The 13709-nt window shown below is 36.8% G+C and overlaps 1 long non-coding RNA gene across 4 annotated transcripts in view; it reads right to left on the bottom strand.

Moving 5' to 3' along the window:
• LOC147833611 (uncharacterized) overlaps positions 1-13709 on the bottom strand; it is a 49357-nt gene that overhangs the window by 32644 nt on the left and 3004 nt on the right. Inside the window, exons 3-4 of one of the 4 annotated variants that reach the window (XR_015509120.1) lie at positions 12800-12899; positions 9422-9534 (exon numbers count right to left, since the gene is read on the bottom strand). The exons of 1 other annotated variant lie outside the window; for it this stretch is intronic. This is a non-coding gene — a long non-coding RNA (uncharacterized LOC147833611). Of the gene's footprint in view, positions 1-9421; positions 9535-11591; positions 12900-13709 lie in introns of those variants that run through there. 2 more of the 4 variants (XR_015509121.1, XR_015509119.1) reach the window with 2 other exon arrangements.

The following is a 13709-nucleotide window of genomic DNA, read 5'->3' as shown; positions in this document are numbered from 1 at the left end:
TCAACTTAGTAAGTTGAGCAGGTAAAAAAAAAAAAATCCCTACAAACATATTTTTGTCGCGTGTTAGCAGACCACTGTAAATCAACTTCTTGGGTCCTCACTTCAGCTATGCTTTTATCGTGGGGAATTAGAAACAAATCTTTTTCTTCCTCTTGTTTTAATTACAGTTGGCAACACAACGTGGAATCTCTCTGAACACTGTAACAGGGACAAATAGTATTTGAAACTATATCATGCATATTAATGAAGTTGCATCTCATTCACAAGAGTGTGTTGATTAGTTCGAACCCAACACAATCTCACGGCAATTCGTAACTTTTTTATTTAGTGGCTAATTCGTATGAATTCGTACGATCTAATTCGTACAATTTGGTACGATTTATTTATCCCCCAATGACGGTTGTGGTTAGGGGTGGGGTTAGGTGCCACGCCTTCTTTTTAAAATCGCATCATTTCGTACGACTGAAATCATACGAATTCGTACGAATTAGCCACTAAACTGGCAAAACGTAAAATACTTAAGTTTTCTCATGAGATCAGGCTGTTTGAACCAGTTCTTTCTCATGAATTAATCCTGAAAACTCAATGGCGTCACTTTGTACTGGCCAGTACAGGCATTTAATCTCCACGCTGGGATTTACACAATGATCTCAGCTGCACCTCAAGATGCAGCTTCAAAATTTTGTTTCAAACCAAAAGAACAAATTTGGTCAAAACACAACAACAACAAATTTTCATTTTTTTGTGAGATATATGTGGTGTATTTAGCAATGTGGGACACATCTCAAAAAATTTGTTTTGGTGTTAGAATGTGTTCTCGCACAATAATGTTACATGCATTTTTTTAAAAACGTACATGGAATTGCGACAAACCTCTGTTATGTTTCACGTAAATATACAGGCCTATATATACCAAAAGTTAATGAAAACTAATTAAACTATTAAAAAACATTATCTTGAAAACATTCTCGTTTCAACAGTTGTCATTCACTTTTTAGTTTGTTTATATCCAACTCACCAGGGCTGACAAACCTACTGGCAAGTTCTCACATTTGTTTTCCTGCCAGTTGCCAGGTTCTTATTCTAACATGACGCTAATCTTTTTAAACAAAGAAACAACTCCAAATATGAATTAGTGTAGGTGCACAAATGAGGAACCGGAAAGTTATGCGTGATTGATGTTCCCTAATTTATTCAACAAATGCATTTACATTTACCATTATTAACACACCTCAGGTAACCATTACAATGTATTTTAAGATAAAAGAGATTTAATTCAAGTAAATTTTCTGTTTGTTTTCATAAAATGATAGATTTAAGAAGCATGTAATAGTTGAACTGTGTTTGTAGTTAAGTCACCAATTCTCTGGTCTGTGCACAGAGCTGGAACTGCCATGTTAGTGTAAAAAAAAAAGGAAATAAATAAAATGCAACCGGTTTTGAGAATTTCATATCTCAGTTCCTTATCTTCAGCATTTGGCAGAAATCTTAGTTTTCCATCACACTGTAAGGTTGAAGGTCTTTGCAAATAAACGTGGCAATGGCATTTGTTATGCTAAACGCCCTTGGTGATGAAAAGGCAAGCTTTGCCTCATAAATGTCATACCATGTAGGCGGATTCACTGTATTGCTGTTGCTCTTTGTTGTCTTTGACACAAATCAGGATGATACTGCATGAGATGTTAATGCAGGTTAGCTGTGTTATCATTGTATTTTATTTTCCCGAGGTAATTCTTGCAGATTTCAGATTAGAGTCTTTCATGAGCCTTTTTTAGTATTGTCACTATGAAATCTAAAGTTAGCCCAAAATTTTTAATTAAATGACGCAGGTGCGTGTGAAATTTGTTGTTGATCTGCCATTACACTAACGTTTTCTCCTTCACTCCCAATGTTGCCAACTATTTTCAAATGAAAGGTGCTAAGCTCTGCTCAAAAAATTTGCTAAAAATGTCACTAGATAGCGTCATGCATCATTTTGCATATTACTAAATTCCTCAAGTACAACTGTTTCTGATTGTTTAATAGTCTATGGTTTAATGAAGTGCTATTTATATTTTCACTACGCTTCATGTGTGTCACTTTAAACTTTTTTTTACAGTTCAAATACAGTAAATCAGTATAGATGTTCAGTGTAATTACAACACCAAATGAGAAAAAGTTGGGACTGTATGTAAAACCAAAATTAAAAAAAAGAAAGTAGTAATTTCCAAATTTACTTTTCTTTTGTTGCAGACAATATGAAGATAGATTATTTCATGTTTTGTCTGGTCAACTTCATTTCATTTTAAATATACATCTTCTCCTGACATTTACACCTGCAAGATATTTCTAAAATAGTTGGGACCGGAGCAGTTTAGAGCTAGTAATCAGGTAAATTGGTTAAATAATAAATGTGATTTAAAACGGGTGATGATTTTAGTGCATAAAGGACAAGGTGACAAGCCTAAGCTGAACTACCATGATGTCCAATCCCTCAGGCGGCACTGCATCAACAATAGTCATTAATCTACTGAATAAGCAAAATCACTACATGGGCTCAGGAGTACTATGGCAAACCTTTGTCAAGTACCACAATACATCTTGAAATGCCAGTGAAAACTGTACTGTGCCAAAAGGAAGTCCTACAGTCCATCTGGAAAATATTCCTAGTGCTTCACTTTTTTACAGTCTTATTCCAAAATGGATTAAATTCATTTCCTCAAAATTTTACACACAATACCGCATAATGACAATGTGAATTTTTTTTATTTTTTTATTGTTGTAAATGTATTAAAAATAAAATACCTGAAGAAAGAAAAAAAAAATCACATATACACAAGTATTTACAGCCTTTGCCGTGAAGCTCTGCCATGAAGCTTTGCCTGATCATTCTTGAGATGTTTCAGCAGCTTAATTAGAGTTCACCTGTGGTAAAGTCAGTTGATTGGACATTATTTGAAAAGCATACACTTGTCTATTTAAGGTCCCAGGTTTGACAGTGCATGTCAAAGCACAAACCAAGCATGGAGACAAAGGAATTCTCTGTAGTCACAAGGCTGGGGAAGAATTTCTGCCGCTCTGGAAGTTCCACTGAGCACAGTGGCCTCCATCATTCATAGGTGGAAGATGTTTGGTACCACCAGGACTCTTTGTAAAGCTGGCCAGCCATCTAAGCTGAATTATCGGGAGAGAAGTCAGGCCATAGTCAGGGAAGGGATCAATAACCCGATGGTCACTCTGTCTGAGCTTCAGCGTTCTTCTGTGAAAGAGAAGAAACTTACAGAAGGACGACCATCTGTGCAGATGCATTTTTTGGGAGAAAATGTAAGCTGTGTGCTCCAAACCAAAAAAAGAAAAGCATCATCCAGACTGTTACCAGCAACAAGTCCAAAAGCCAGGGTTTTTCATGGTATAGGTGCCCTTAGCAAGGGTAACTTGCACCTCCGTGATGGCAGCATTATTGCTGAAAAGTACATAGAGATTTTGGAGCTTTCCAGGGACACCCATGCATATTTCAACAAGACAATGCAAAACCAAATTCTGCACACACTGCAAAGTCCTGGCTGCGCAGAAAGAGAATACAGATACTTGACTGGCCTGCATGTAGTCCTGAGCTGTCTCTAATAGAGAATGTGTGGTGCATTTTGAAGCGCAAAATGTTATAAATATGCCCTATTCTTGCCCACCTTAAGACTTGTTTGCAGGAAGAATGAGACAAAATTACACTTGAAACACTTCATCTCTTGATGTCTTCAGTCCATAAATGATTTTCATAAATTAAAGTGTTGTAAAAAGGAATGGCAACATTACAAACTGGTAAATGCTTTATCGTTTCAACTTTAATTTAAATCTGTTGTTAGAACCAAAACTGGAATGCGTGTCTATTTAAATATAGTCATTTATTCATTCATTCATTCATTTATTCATTCATTTTCTTTTCGGCTTAGTCCCTTTATTAATCTGGGGTCGCCACAGTGGAATGAACCACCAACTTATTCAGCATGTTTTTACACAGCGCATGCCCTTCCCTCTGCAACCCATCACTGGGAAACATCCATACACTAATTCACAAACATACACTATGGACAATTTTAGCTTACCCAATTCACCTTTAGCACATGTCTTTGCACTTTTGGGGGAAACCGGAGCACCCGGAGGAAACCCATGCGAAGACGGGGCAACATGCCAACTCCACAGAGAAATGCCAACTGACCCAGCCGGGGCTCGAACCAGCAACCTTCTTGCTGGGAGGTGAACGTGCTACCCCCAGTTGCTTTTTTGAAAATTTGTCGCTAAGAGGGTCTAAAAAGTCCCTTAATTTAAAGCCACCAAACACATTTTTTAAACTGTTGACAGTAATAAGCCACTTTTCCACTATCGTGCTGACTCGTTTTTTAAGCAGAACCGTTCCATTCCGTGCCAAACCGGGTCAGACGGCACGGATACGGTTTTATCTTCCACTGTCGTGCTGCGACAAAGCTCTTTGAAACATTACACAAAACGCATCTATAGTTGCCTTGGTAACGCAATGTAAACGGCTCCCTTTGTTTAATAAAAATTATATAATAGCCAAAACTAGTTATGTTCATAAAAGCGAAAGCAACCATATGACTGAGCACTATGCCGCTCTATCAAATAGGGGTGCTAAATATATGTACGTCACAGCACCCTTATTTATTTAGAGGTCATATGTTGCACGACTCTGGGCGAATTTTATTTGAAAGAAAAATTACCAAAATGTAACGTGATGTTTGAAAATGATTGGAGGGGAAATAAATAATATATTTAAAATCTCTGAACATAACAGAAAATTAAACAATAATAAGGCAACAATAATACTCAATTTGTATTATAGTGGCAAAAAATATCCTTTTGGCCCGGCCTTGTCAAAAGTGAGCGGGCACTTTTACCTATAAAAAATAGAGCACTTAAATTATTTCATTTTTAACAATCAATTAAATTACACAGCGTTTTTATACCAACAGTTAATAATGATATAAAAATATACAACATTTTAATGGAAAAATATAACCCTTGAAGCGATGGCTGTTATTTGTTTCAGTATTCAAACATTAAATAACGAATGTGGACGAGGCAGTGGCGCAGTAGGTAGTGCTGTCGCCTCACAGTAAGGTCGCTGGTTCGAACCTCGGCTCAGTTGGCGTTTCTGTGTGGAGTTTGCATGTTCTCCCTGGCTTCGCGTGGGTTTCCTCCGGGTTATCCAATTTCTCTCACAGTCCAAAGACATGCGGTACAGGTGAATTGGGTAGGCTAAATTGTCCGTAGTGTATGAGTGTGTGTGTGAATGTGTGTGGATGTTTCCCAGGGAAGGGTTGTGGCTGGAAGGGCATCCGCTGCGTAAAAACTTGCTAGATGGGTTGGCGGTTCATTCCGCTTTGGCGACCCCAGATTAATAAAGGGACTAAGCCGACAAGAAAATGAATGAATGAATGAATAACGAATGCAGCAAGGGAAATAATAAACAAATTTGAAACAACACGTATAGCAGGATATAAAGCATATAAAATACTATTATGTTTAGAAAAATGCTGCTTTATCTTTTTTTATAGTTTTATTTTTGTTATTTTAATTATTTTTGTCTTTATTATTAACTAACAAGCTGTAGACAAATTTCTGCTTGACATTTTAGAAAACATTTGCGTAGCTACAGTATATTAAAGTTCACCGAGAACAAAAAAACAAAAACACAGAAACGTTGCATGCCTCCACACATATCAAACTTATGTATAACTGAATTATAATGACCAATAGCTGAAATTATGAAAATTGCTGATTTTATTTTTTATAAAACATTTGTCAAAACCTAGTGATATTTTTTTAGTAAAAGCAATAGCGACATTTTAAAAATTCATATTTATTTTATTCATTCATTCGACTTGTTTATTAGTGCATTTATATGCTATAATACAAATCTAACAACAGTGCCAGTGTCCCTCCGTTAAGTTTTTAAGCAAAGTCCAAAAATATTATAAAGAGCTGACTTTCTACCGAAGACTTTTGGATGGCCGACATTACAACACGCCATCCTTCAGGTGGTCTATCTGGTATTAAATTAACAAGCCGCTTTGAATTAAAAAGTGCAACTATTTCCTCGTTGTTAAAAGAGTCTGCAAGTTCGTGTTCCATGGATATAGTGATGTTGTCGTGGAATTTAGACATTGATGATGTTAATTAAGCGCATATTTATTCGCTTTACACGATGCGTAGCAGGAAGAAAAAAGTCTTTCAGCAGTGCATGTAGTTGCTGGTAAAGTTCTCTCCCGGATCAGAGCGAGTTTTGTGCTATCAAATACAGCCCTGCGTGCGATAAACTCACATTCAGTCAGGGGAATTAAAGGTCTCATTGCTTTGCCTTGTCAATCAAATTAATCAAACTCTGGCCACGATTACAACAATCATTTTTTTTTTTTTTTTTTTTCTAAGATTTTAGATGACGGGCTAGTACATGGTTAATTGTATTAACGTCAATGAAATAATAACTTTTATAAATAAAATACCTTCGTAAGAATGTGATGAGTTATGCACTTCTCTGCCAGAGTCTGCTCTATGTTTTTAAAACCCTTTTCAACTGTATGGTTTAGACCTGGATCATCTTTTTATATATTAAATGTAGTGTAGTTTATTTATGGATGTCTGATGACTAGCACGCTTCTGCTGATCAGCTGTGGTAGCCTGGCAACAGAGCCGCGACGTCAACACACAGAATCTGTCAGCACAGTTCAGCACGGTTGTCTAACCGTGCCGAGAATTCCGGGCCGAGAACGGTTTGTAATCTTGCCGCGCCGTTCCAGGCTCTGTGGAGAAGCAACCATAACCGTACCGAAGTGTTCTTAGAACGGTCCGGCACGATAGTGGAAAAGCAGCTATATTTATGTGTCCCATGCTGCTAAAAACACTTGGGACACATATATTATTTCACATATATTATTTCAAAAATTGAAAATAAGTTGTTTGTGCGTTATTTCAAGCAAATTAATTTTCCGGTTTGAAATGAATTTTTGAAGCTGCGTCACAGCCATGAGATCTTAGCATGTAGTCCAGCATGAAGACTGGACGTCTGTACCTGGGAGTGCCCTATTCTGTCTCTGAGCTTGCTGCATTAATGCATGAGTAAGACTAGGTTCAAATCAATCAGCGCGCTCTATTGTTTAACTTCATAAATATGCATGATAGCTTCCAAGACTGTTTTTACTGGTCACAGTGTTCAGACGGCAGGGAAACGACACATTGTGTTGCCAAAACAAGCGTGCAGTGTTGCTTTTTTAATTTGCAGCAGAGAAAGTTTTGTTTTCATTTTCTCTCTATGAGAGTGCAGCTGGACTCACTTGTGGATTACAGTGCACACAACGCTCGACAACAATACGTGTTTAAGGAACTTTTTTTTTACCCGCAAGCTTTCTTATCTGCAAATAGTGGAATCCGGATTTGCTGCTCGTCTCCTCTTTATAAAGACATGGCTTTAGATAATTGATAACTGATAATTGTCCTGTCTCTACAGATTTGGTAAGTGAGCTACCAGTGACCTTTGTTAATTCAGATGGCAAAGTTAGTTCGTATCGAAATAACTATTACACCGAGTGTAAACATGTAAGCACCACAATCAAACTTACCATCGTGTAGGATTTTCACCGCATTTTATGACAGGAATAACACACACGGCTTTCTGACGCTACCTGCCAAGTGCATCTAAGTTTCCGGGAAGAGGTTTTTTTCTCTCATTCGCCGTGCGGTATCAAACATTACATGAAAAAATACAAGCTTAGAGCAGTTCCTCCAATCAAATATCTCGTTTGTCACGAGGGGCATTAACGAAAATCCTGAATGAAAGAGCCAAACTGCAGTTAAGGTCCATCATTTAATAATTTGTGAAATAATTTGATTGCTGATGGATGTCCATGTAAACACAGTTACTGTCTTTTTCCCCTGTGTGTGTGTGTGTGTGTGTGTTTTGTCTCTGTGAAAATCAGCATGTGCCCAATCCGACACTCCCATTTTTATGCAAATTTTTACAGACCCTCCCTCTTTTGCTTCTCCATCCAACACGCCCACTTTCCTGACTTTTTCCCAAAGTACAGGTGTGAAAAAACCCTGCTGAAACGAGGCATGGCCCTTTAATAATAAAGTAGCTAAGTTGGCAACACTTTTTACTCTTCAATTCAGCTGACCACAGCCATGAAGGGCCACCACAAATGTGTACTGCCACCAAAGTGATAAAATGGCTTCTTTATAAAATGGTCAATTGACTACGATCTTCTGTACATTTATATAAATATCAAAACTAGGCAATAGAGTATGAACAATGTCTCATGGATGGAAATATTGTAATAAATCTGAATTTCAAGTTATCTCAGCCCTAATGGTGAAACTCTGATGAATATTTCCAGTACCTTGTTGAATCTATTCCACAATGGATTGAGGCAGTTCTGAAGGCTTTAGAGGGTCCAACCCGATACTAGAAAGGTTGAATTAAGCCTAATACCCAGTTAAGTGGCCAGTGAGTGTACAGTATTTTGCAATATGACTACAATTTCACCAGATGACTTAAATAGCTCTTTTTGGAAAAATTTTATAAATACATTTAGATGGATTGGGGTGATTTTGTAGGGGTGTGAATCATGTATAAAATATGATCATCAATATTAAATATAATAATCAAATTGCAAGTAAGAATGATTACAACAGAGCAAAGAAAAAAAAGTTAAATATACAGTGTTTATGTTTTCCAGAGTCAAACATTATTTAGGTGCAAAAAAATAAATAAATAAAAAATGTAAAACACTGCATAGTCTTCACTGTATTTAAAATAGAGTAAAATTTATTCATTAAAAGTTACAAATGCTGTATTTTTATGTCATAAAGTCTCTTGAAAAGCCTTTAAAACACATACAAGTGATATAGTTTTACTGGTTATACTTTGCAGTGACTCCACAAATCTCATGTATTCCCAATTGTTGATCAACTCTGAAGCCCTCTGAAGAATATTTGCAGTACCTTGTTGAATCTATGCCACAAAGGATTAAGGCAGTTCAGAAGGCAAAATGGGGTCCAACCCGGTACTAGAAAGCTGTACCTAATAAAGTGGCCAGTGAGGGTATATTGAGCAGCCTTAATAAAAATGTAGGCAGTAAAAAGCAGCAGGTGCAGCTGAAAGTTTTTAAAAGCCTAATGTGCTTTTCAGTACTATTATTATTATTATTATTATTATTATTATTATTATATGAACTATTTGCTATATTTCATATTCTGTTATTGTACTTAACGCCAGCAATAATAATAGGGTACATATAATAAGTGAAATTCAGTGCAGTCAAAAAAAAAAGTCAACATAAGATTTACTATACTACTCACAAAACAAATGAAATGAACTTTGTCCGGGATAAGTCTTTCACAGTCTATGCTGAAATCTGTATAATCATTTATGTGATTACACAGACACTTCCTGTATGATTAGCTATAAATCGTGAGCAGAACATCTTCCAAGTGTTGTTCCAGCACAAGAGTGAGCAGTTGCTGAGCAACAGTCTTCCCCAGCACCTTGGAGATAAAAGACAAATGTGAAGTAGACTGATAATTAAACCAATCACAACAATCTGCTTTCTTAATTAAGTGTTTGATGTCAGCACTTTTAAGGAATACCGGCATGTGACTCAGTAATAGCGTTGGGATATTCTTACTTATAGTCACAGGTCACAATTTACCAGCTTCACACAGAGAATTTTTGAGCAGCAGGAATGAACAGACATATGATGTACTGTCAGATTGGGTCAGACAAATGGCTCGAACATAACAAGCTGTCAGTGGAAGCACAAAGGCTTCAACTATAGGCTGACAACAGTCCACAACCACTGTGTGAAAAAGGAATCTATTCATATGTTTACCTTTGAAATAAAAGATGAGAAGTATTACTTATTTAAATTACATAGCAAAAAGAAAGTTTGTACTGCTGTGAGACAGATGAATATTACATTGACAGATGAACGTCAGATGATTGCCAACGTTGCTTTAACTTTTCCTACGTATGGCTAGATACAGTACTGTGTATAAATCACAATATTAAAGATAAGAGCCTTTCAATGGTATCCGGAATGTGTGTATATATATATATATATATATATATATATATATATATATATATATATATACACACACACAGGGGTTGGAAAATGAAACTAAAACACTTGGTTTTAGACTGTAATAATTTATTAGTATAGGGTTGGATCTTCTTTTGTTGCTAATGCAGCATCACTTCATCTTGGGAATGACCGATACAAGTCCTGCAGTGGCCGGAGGGGTTTTCAGCCATTCTTCTAGCAGAATAGAGGCCAGGTCACTGCATGATGCTGGTGGAGGAAAACTTTGCTGACTCACTCACAAAATACCCCAAAGTTCCTCAATAATATTTGGGATCTGGTGACTGTGCAGGCCATGGGAGATGTTCAACTTAACTTTCATGTTCATCAAACCACTCTGTCACCAGTCTTGCTGTGATTTTGGTGCATTAGCATAGTGATACACGGCACCGCCTTTAGAATACAATGTTTGAACTACTGGGTGCACATGGTCCTCAAACATGGTTCGGTAGTCCTTAGCAGTGACGCACTCATCTTGGGTCTACGGAATGCCATGATATTGCAACCCAAACCATCACTGATCTACCACCATGCTTTACTCTAGGCATGTCTGGGTGGTAGGGCTATGCATAAATGTATGAATAAATATTGCGATAGCGATCTTTTGTGATTTTGGCAACTGTTTTTGGTTTTTCAAACAAGTTACATACACACATTCTAATTGCATTCAGTGCACAAGAAGTGCCTGACAAAACATTTCACAATGAAATAACATAGTATTAAGTTTAATAAACAAAACTGTGGTAAAATTGTCTTTAAAACAGAAAATATAAAATAAATCTGGTGATAGACAATTTTTGCTCTTCACAAAGTCCCCATGATGCTAAAGCTTCTTTTAAACTTTTAGATATATTTTCTCCAGTGTGAACTTCTGGGAAGAATGCTGTTTGCAATACACTGACTTTTCATTTTCAAAGCTGTCATTAATATAGTAGACCATTAAACTTAAGTACGGCTCCATTGTTCTGCTGGACCACATATCTGAGGACATGGTGAAGTATTCAGTAAACCTGCTTGAGCTTGTGTTCAATACCCGCCTTACATTTCTCATACATTTAGGGAATAGCAAATCGTGTGAAATGAGTGTGAGATGGCAGCTGGTATCTTTTGTCAAGTGTGTGTATTAGTCATCATTAGTGCACAGGCATCATATCTTTGCATATATGGTAGGTGATTGCGGCAGTAATTGCTTTGTGCCTTTTTGATCCTTTCCAATAAGGCATGGCACTTGCAAATGCTTGAACAATGGAAACTTGTTCAGTCTGTCTGGGCTGGCTTTGATGTGTGCTATTGTTTGTTTTGATGGACTTTGTTGACATGCATCGATCATGCAGTTAAGTGTTGGAACAGATTTATAGTAGTGCTTCGTTTTGTTAAGTCTTGCAAATTACCTTGCTCTGTGACACATCCTCTCTCCTGAATCCAAAATACTCCCAAACAACTCATGTTGAATTTTTCTTTGGCACCAAATAATTTTTATTTTGACCAGCATCCATATTTTATTTTCTAGCATATTCGGTTCTCCCACTCAACTTCGTTATGCGCGGAGTGAGCTGGTTAACATCTTTCTCCCGCTCAGCTTAGCTGTAGTTGCACAGTAAGCTGCGTCAGCTCTGATTGGTTAACATATTAAAATTGTGCACACAAGAACATATTCTGAATAAAATTATAAATAAATTAATAGATAAAAACTGCAGCCTTATGCGATTTAGAAATTGCATGTGCTTAAATCAAGATCTTTTTGCGATTGCGATTAATTGCACAGCCTTCTGGGTGGTATGCTTCTTTGGGGCTTATCCACACCATAAGTCTCCTGGAAGTGAGTCTACTGGAAGTCTACAGTCCGAGATTTTCACTGCTTGCACCATTGAAACAGACTTTTGGCATTGGCACGAGTGACCAAAAATATGTATATTAACCCTGTGGAGCTCCAGACAAACAGTTTTGGTCAAAACAGGAAAGTTGAGGAGCACAATAAATTGTGCAGTGAATGGGACATCTGTGGTTTTATGGATACAATCTGGGTTAGCACCCAGAGATGCCTTTTATACAGCTTTCTCTTGTATCCATAGTTACTCCGGTTGGATGTGGTTTTTCCTTCTTGCTGGACATTACCCTGGATACCGTAGCTCGATACATAACAAAGACTTTCTGTCTTGGTCACATATGTGCCTGTGTAACATGCACGGACAATGTGTCCTCTTTTGAACTCTGATATGTCACCCAATGTTGTGTGCATTGCAATATTTAGGCAAAACTGTGATATTAATCTGCTAATTAAAACCTTCACATTCTGCTCTTACAAGTAAAATGTAAAAATCACAGTCAAATTTAGTGATGATAAAACAGAATATACTGCTCACAGATAAAGATTACAAGGCTAAACTTCTCCCTGTATTTCTGTGCTGCTCGTGTATTTACCAAGATTAACCCCATAAGAGCCATAGCAAAGCAATCACTACCAGATTACTATATAAATACAGCATTACAAAATACAAGATTGAGAGTGAGATTAACTTACCATTTTTGTATTAAATATTACTGCAGTTTATATCAAAATGTAATTTATTAAACAATAAAAGTTAACAAACAATAATTTGTGACAACACCTAGCCTCTTTACTTTCTTCCGCAACATCCCCCCACTCAACACTTTTATCCACGACAAACCTCTTTCGCTTCCCTCTTTACTTTTACGAGGCTGGCATGAACCCTGCGATGGTGGCATGATCGTCATTTGCCTAGAGCACCAGTTCAGCTTGCACCAGCCCTGAGCACAAAATATAGGAGATCTGGGTATATAACCAACTACTAATGGTAAAAAATAAATAAATAAAAAAAATAAAAATCTTTAATTTTATTTTCTATAATCACACTTTAAAAAAACAGCCAGAAGAAACACTTCGATTGACATGCTCTCTTTTTAAATGTCATTAGAGGGAGAAAATCCCAGGTATTAGTGACAATCTCTCCCTCATTAGTACATGACATTAGACTTGTTATTGAATCTGCCACTATGCTGACACACATGCATTTGTATGGATGTAAATCAGTGGCAAACCTTGAGAGCTTGCAAATCTAAATGTGAGAACTTATGATAAAAAATATTTGCACATGAGGTTTAAATTTACACTTAGCTCTGATGTGAATAGCTGAACTCTCATTTTGAACACACAGAGAATAATAAAAACACTTGTGTTTTGTATTCGAAGTTGCCAATTAATATTTATGTACTTGTAAAATGTAATTCACAAATACAGACACAAATGTGCACAATAAACTTACCTGATCACTATATTGCAGTTTCGCTGTACAACCACAAGATGACACTCACAACCTCTCAGATTTGTCACTACAAGTACAAATCCTCATCTAGATGTTTGCTACAGATTTTGCAAGATTACTGTAACAGAATTATTTGTGATCTTGTAGAAGCAGAAGCGCAAGGAGTTGGGGGGTCAGGGATAAAGCCATTTTATTGGCCGATTCCTGACCAATAAACAATGCCATGGGTGAAAATTTGTTTTATGAAAAGATTTGCAAAATATTATTTATTCTACAGAAATATACCAAAAAAAGG

Source organism: Danio rerio, chromosome 15 (assembly GCF_052040795.2).
Source record: "Danio rerio strain M-AB ecotype USA chromosome 15, GRCz13ab, whole genome shotgun sequence".
In the NCBI taxonomy this organism is placed as follows: Eukaryota; Metazoa; Chordata; class Actinopteri; order Cypriniformes; family Danionidae; genus Danio; species Danio rerio.
Note: the sequence above shows the minus strand (reverse complement) of the source record. Positions and strands in the feature narration are given on the sequence as shown.